We start from the raw sequence: 6727 nt of genomic DNA, 5'->3' as shown, positions 1-6727 counted from the left end.
GCTTGGATTCCAATGGCCTATTTCCCTAGATCAAACTGAGTCCAAACACTGCCCCCCTGTTCAGCCACATAGAAACCCAGGAACTCCTCCTGAGCAAGACAAGCTCCCTCTTGCTTGCAGTAACAAAGATTGCATGTGTAGCTCAAAAAATCAAAGTACAAAAGCTGTGCAGAAGACATTTGTTTCTCTATTCCAGTACTTGTTTATTAAAGCGTCATAAAAAGTTAAAATCCTGAAAATACACTAAAAATAGTTGTACCTTAACTAATAAAATATGAAGTTTGTCAAAACTAAAGAAAAATGTAGGAGGCTGGAGAGATGGCTCTGTGGTGGAGAGCACTTGCTCATCTTCAAGAGGACCCAAGTTTGGTTCCCAGAATCCAGGTCTGGTGGATCACGGCTACATGAGATCCAACACACTTTTCTGGCACTGAATGCATGTGGCGCATGCACAAACACTCAGGCACACACATACACTAAATAAATAAATAAATAAATAAATAAATAAATAAATAAATAAAATCTTTAAGAAAATATAAATGACAAGATTAATTCTGAATTATATCTGCTCTAAATATTTTGAAAGCAGAAGTCTATGCTTGACAAACTTATATTTGATCTGGATTAACACAATTCCTACCAACACTTCCCTTGCATGTGTGTGTGCGTGTGTGTGTGTGTGTGTGTGGTTTTTTAACTATTTTATGTATTTACATTCCAGCCGTTTGTCCTACTCCCAGTACCCCCTCCCACAGTTCCTAATCCCATCCCTCCTCCCCCTTACTTCCAAGAAGGTGCTCCTCAGCACCACCAGGCCTTCCCCTTCCCTGGGGCCTCACATCCCTCGAGGATGAGGAATGTCTTCTCCCACTGAAGCCAGACCAGACAGCCTTCTGACCAGCCCATGTATGCTCCCAGTTGGTGGTCTCTGGGAGCTCCCTGGGGTACAGGTTAATCGAGACTGCTGGTCTTTCTATGGGGTTGCCTTCCCCTTCAGCTTCTTCAATCCTTCCCCTAATTCAACCACAGGGGTTCCCAACTTCAGTCCAATGCAAGTATCTGCTTGTGTCTTAGTCAGCTGCTGGCAGGGCCTCTCAGAGGACAGCCATGTCAGGCTCTTGTCTGTAAGAAGATCATGAGATAGATCCCAAACTGGGCTGGTCATTGGACTGCCTTTCCTTCAGGCTCTTCTCTATTTTTGTCTCTTCAGTTATTTTAGACAGGAACAATTCTGGGTTAAAACTTTTGATTGTTGGTTGGTAACCATCTCTCTACTTAAGGCCTTGTCTAACTACTAGAGGTGGACTCTTCAAGTTCCCTCTCCCCAATGTTGGGCATTTTGGCTAAAGTCACCCCCATTGACTCCTGACAGTCTCTCACCTCCCAGGTTTCTGGTACTTTCTATAGGGTTCCTCCACTTCCCACCCCCCAAGGCTGTATATTTTCATTCATTCTCCTGGCCCTCTGGGCTTCTCTCCTGTTCCTCCTCATACCTGATCCTGTTCCCCTTTTCTCTCCCCCTCCCCCTCCCCTCTCCCATCCAGGTTCCTCCCTTCCTCTGCCTCCTGTGATTATTTTGGTGGGATTGAAGCATCCTCAATTGGGCCTTCCTGCTTGTTAAACTTCTTACGGTCTGTGGGTTGTATCCTAGGTATTCTGTATTTTTTGGCTAATGTCCACTTATCGGTGAGTACATACCATGCATGCCCTTTTGGGTCTAGGTTACCTCACTCAGGCAGGTGTTTCACACGTATCATGGAGAAGACTGAAGTTGCTAGACATGCACATTCAGCCTTGGGTACACCAGAGACACACCCAAAAACAGACACTTCAGACACAATGAAACGAGAATCAGCAAAAAAGCACCAGGCAAAAGAAAGTATGGAAGATGTCAAGTTTTGGTTAGATCTGGACTGAGTGTCCCATGTAATTTAATTCACAATTTCTGAAATGTTGAAAGTAACACCAGTAATCCTTTAAATGTGAATGGTAGAATACAATATGGCACAAGGGGATACTATGCAAGGTTGGGGTAGCTCAGTGGCAGATCACTGGCCTAGCACACAGGAAGCCCCAAATACCACCCACAGCATGACAAAGATAAGCATAAACACAAAGCTATGCAAATACTGGCCTGGGTCATGGTAAACACTTAGACATAGATGGGCTGAACATATAGAATTTGTAGGCTAGACACTTTTACTGTGACAAAGAAATAAGCTTCCCAATTTTTCATTATTACTTTCTGGAAAAGGACCTTGGGATCAACTAACATTGAAAGCTACACTCAAATTTGTGTTGGTTATCATTATTACAATCATCAGAAGCAAGATATTATTTTCCTGAAGTATAGCTAGGCCTTGGCAAAAGGTTCATGCTTTTTTCTGCTTGTTAATCATAAATACTTATTACAAATTTTAAAGCTACTCATGTTTTGTTGTTGCTGTTTTTTTCTATTATCGATCATTCTTGCCATCTGGAATTCTGAAACTGTCAGTAATTAGCCAGAGGCATGAGTTGGTCTCTGCCTACATGTCTTTGTCCCTGGGCTGTAGGTGCCTCAGGCATATTCCAGGGATCTCTTTGGTTGCTAAAGGCTTAGAAGGTTGCATCTAGGGTTCTCACTGCTCTCAAGAGGATGCTGCAGGGGAGAATGTCCAAGACATTCAGGCATCCTCACCACCTGCTCATAGACACTTCTTGGTCTCCTCTCTATTCTTCTACATTTACCATTCATAAAGAGGGTGTGGCTTAGGGGCAGAGTGTATGCTTCCCATTAATGAAGTTCCAGGTCCAATCCCTAACAATTCTCAAAACAAACATTAGTAAGGATCAAGTGTGGTGGTGCACACCTTTAATCCCAGCACTTGGAAGGCAGAGGTAGGCTGATTTCTGAGTTCGAGGCCAGCCTGGTCTACAGAGTGAGTTCCAGGACCTCCAGGGCTACACAGAGCCTTTTCTCAAAAGACCAAAACAACAAACAAACAGCATTACCAGCATCTTCCTAGAAGAGGCTGCCCTGCAGTCTCAGCTTCAGCCGTGTTTTCTCAGTGCCGTGGTCCTTCCTGTTTCCCTTCATCTTTTTCTCTCATCACATTATGCTGTCTGATGCAGGATATTTCAGATGCTAGTGTAATGGTGGTATAGAGGAGACATGCAAACAGGGCAGGACCCTCTCACAGTTAGATTACTTAAACACTGGTAATTCTTTGGTACCAGGACTGAGGCTTTGGTTTGAGTAGCTGTGCCCCTCCTGGTGATCATCATTCTCCACTTGGGGCATACTTTAAACTAAGTGAGGGTTGGGGTACAGCTCAGTAGTATGCTGTTCATATTGCATGCATGGGGCAATAGGTTTCATCACTAACATAGAGAGCAAAACAACCAGATGGTTGTACTTTAATTTCTCTATCACTGAAGGAATTTCAGGTAATGAAGGAATTTCAGGTCTCAGTTTAAACTCAAAATAGAAACAATCTCAGGTTAAACTTAAAAATTAACTGCCCCAGGGACACATCCAAGAAGCACGTTCCAGAGACTTACACACACTCCAGGAGAAGGGCCCAAGATAAGAGGTAATCAGGAAGCTGGGCCCTTAAGTAATACACCTGGGTAAATAGAAGCTACTTAGCTAACCCTCATTGTTATAAAGATAATGTGCAAATCTGAGTTACTTAGAAACCGGGCCTGGTTTCCTGGTTTGAGATTAGCCTTTGTGGTTATTGTTTAAGAGGTGATTGTAAAACTGCCCTCGTGAACTCTATGAAAATGATATAAAAACTGCTCTTAACTTTGGCTTGGGGTTCCTCTTGCCTGCGTTCAAGGGAACCCCAGTGCACTGGTTATCAATAAACCTCTTGTTATTGCATTGAATCTGCTGTTTGTGAGTGCTTCTGCAGGAGCGTATCCCCCAGTTTGGATCTTAGAGTCCAACATTACTTATTTATATATGCCAGACACAGTGACAGTCTTTGCAAAAACTGTCCAGCCCTGACTACCTTTAGGAGTGTCTCAATATCAGTGGGAAAAAAAATAAAGAAGTGAATTTTCTTTCTTGGGCTTAAAGGCTTTTATATTGATATTTCTGAATGTCATATAAAAATCTTTGCTGGCTTTGTAAGTGTTCTCAAGAAGAGAAATAGGGAAAAATACCCTGGCACTATCAGCTCCCTGCCAGGAGCTGCAGAGCCAGGATTTTATTACATAGCTCTTCCCAGGCATTTAGTTGACAAACATTTCTACAAGACCAGCTTTTCTGCCACTTCAACAGCATTAATCTCCATATATATAGTTCAAGACAAAGAAAGGTTTTAACCAGATACTCAAGGTGACTGAAAGGCTTAGGAAAATATAAATAAAAGTTTTTAAATTTATGGTACAAGATACACAGAAGAAACACAGACACTTTCTCCTTGCCAGGGAGGATTTATGACTTTGAACTCTGTGTCCTTTTGAGTCACGTCCACCCTCGACCAGCAAGGAAGACGCAACGCACGAGCTCTTCTCCAAGCAGTTCATTCAGGACCTTTGAACAATCTTCTAACTGACGACCCCGGAGGAAAGCTCTCCCAGGCTTAAGTACTCTAGGACTAGCCAACCCTCGTCTGCCACATGGCAAGAGCAGATAGGTACACACACACACACACACACACACACACACACACACACACACACACACGGAGACAAGCCAGATCAACTGCCACAGCCATATAAGGAGTTGTTTACTCCTAAGAGTCCTCGCCAGCAGGTGGCGGAAGGCAGAGACCAGTGCCATCTTAAAGGCGCAGCACTATGCGGCTCTCCACACTTTTGAAGAAACCTCGGCCAGATTCCTACAGCACCATGTGCCCCCCAACACAGAGATAGATGCTCTACCTGAAATAGTCCCACCGCTGCTATTTAATTCAGATCTTCTAAAAGATTGAAAACCTCAGTGTTCCTTAAGAGGGGACTCAGGGAATAAAATATGATATAATTGTGCCATAGAATACTATGCAGGGCAGCTCTTTGGGGGAATCCTACCAGTCCTCTGCAGCCCAGGTCACTCGCCAACTCACTTGGCTTATGTGCCTGTTCTGGTCTGAATGCAAAAAGCCTCCCACCCTCACCCCATGCTCCTGTTTACACATTCAGTCCCTAGCTGATGGTACTGATTTAGGGGACTTAGAACCTTTAAGTGGCATCACTGGTAGATGTAGGTCACTAGAGGAATGTCTTGCCCCCGCTTTAAGATCTGACTGCTACATGAGGGGCACTGGTATGCACTCCACCTGCCCTGAGCTGCTCTGCTCTGACTTCTCACCATGATGGACTGTGTGTTCTAAAACCATGAGCCCAAATGGGCCCTCCTCCCTTGTTTCTGTCAGGTATTTTGTCCCAGCAATGAGGCTAGGAATAGCATGCTGCTCTCTAGTGCTCACCCGCATCACTGGCACATTGGTATGATGCTGGCCATAGGTATGATGCTGGCACATTGGTACTTCTCTCCCCCTCACTAGACCATAGGCCTGGGGATGGAGGAAAGCACTGTGGATTAGCCCCTGATCCCACTCCACAATCTGGTGCACCATGTTCAGGGAGGGAGCCTGCCAAAGGACAAATAAATGTATGAGATTACTGAGAGATGGAAGGAGGCATATGGATCACAGTTAGCAAAGGGCTGAAATAGAGAAAAATGAGCCCATCTTTGTAGGTTCTCAACTGCACCTCATGGTTCATGCACACCCTCAGGTGTCTCTGAAGAACCACTTCCCAAACAGACAGCAACTCTGGAAGATTCAGGAACACTTTTTCTACCCCATTGCTTACATGAAGCATTGAAATCAATGGGTTGATAGATCACATCTCTCTTTCGCCAATTTGAAGAAATAAAAACAGTTCTTTTCACAGGGCAAGCAGACAGGATAGTTCAAGCACCACCAACTTTCATCAGGGACAAGTCCCCAAGCCTGACATGGATAACAGCAGAAAGAGACAGCTGGTCAACCTCTCCACTGTAGGTGGTGATTTCTACAGGGCTATCACATAGGAAAGGCTCAGGAACAAACTAGGAAGATAGCTTTACAGCAGCACTGCCATGAACAGAAGCAAGAAGGACTGGGGAATTAGACCAAATGGTGGCATAAAAAAAAAGCTCTGTTTATACACTGCTCCCTCTTCATGGTCAATGAAAAGCAAAATTCAACATGGCAAACCTCAACTCACTTCTGAAATGCTGGTAAAACACCCCAGATGATATCTTGGTATACCTATGGGTGTCCTGACAACTGTGACAAACAGCACACTTGGACCCTGGAGTCAGGGTGAACTATCTGACTTGGGATCTGCAGTTCCTATGCTCTTAGTCTTATGGCATTAGCATTTTCAACTGTAGGCTGGGAAGCATAACAGAAACTAATTACAAGGGTTCTGGGGGGATTAAATAAGATAACAGAAGAGAAAAGCCTAGTTTGCTGTTTGTTACATAATGCATGCTTGATGACTCTTAGATATCATTACTATCCCCTCTATTTCCAGAGGTTCCTGGAAAGCTATTTTCCTATCTGAATGCATTAATCTTTGTTTTCTGCAGACAGCTCTAAATGAAGGACTGATATAGTCTTCCTTCTCCTGTTTGTTTTCCCAAGCAACAAGGATTTCTTCAGTGTTCTCATTTCCTGTGGTGCTTAGCACAGTCTCCTGTTTCTTTCCCACCTGGTCCAATAGCCCCAGAAATATCACAACTGTA

This window comes from Grammomys surdaster, unplaced genomic scaffold (assembly GCF_004785775.1).
Source record: "Grammomys surdaster isolate TR1022 unplaced genomic scaffold, NIH_TR_1.0 126051, whole genome shotgun sequence".
NCBI lineage: Eukaryota > Metazoa > Chordata > Mammalia > Rodentia > Muridae > Grammomys > Grammomys surdaster.
Note: the sequence above shows the minus strand (reverse complement) of the source record.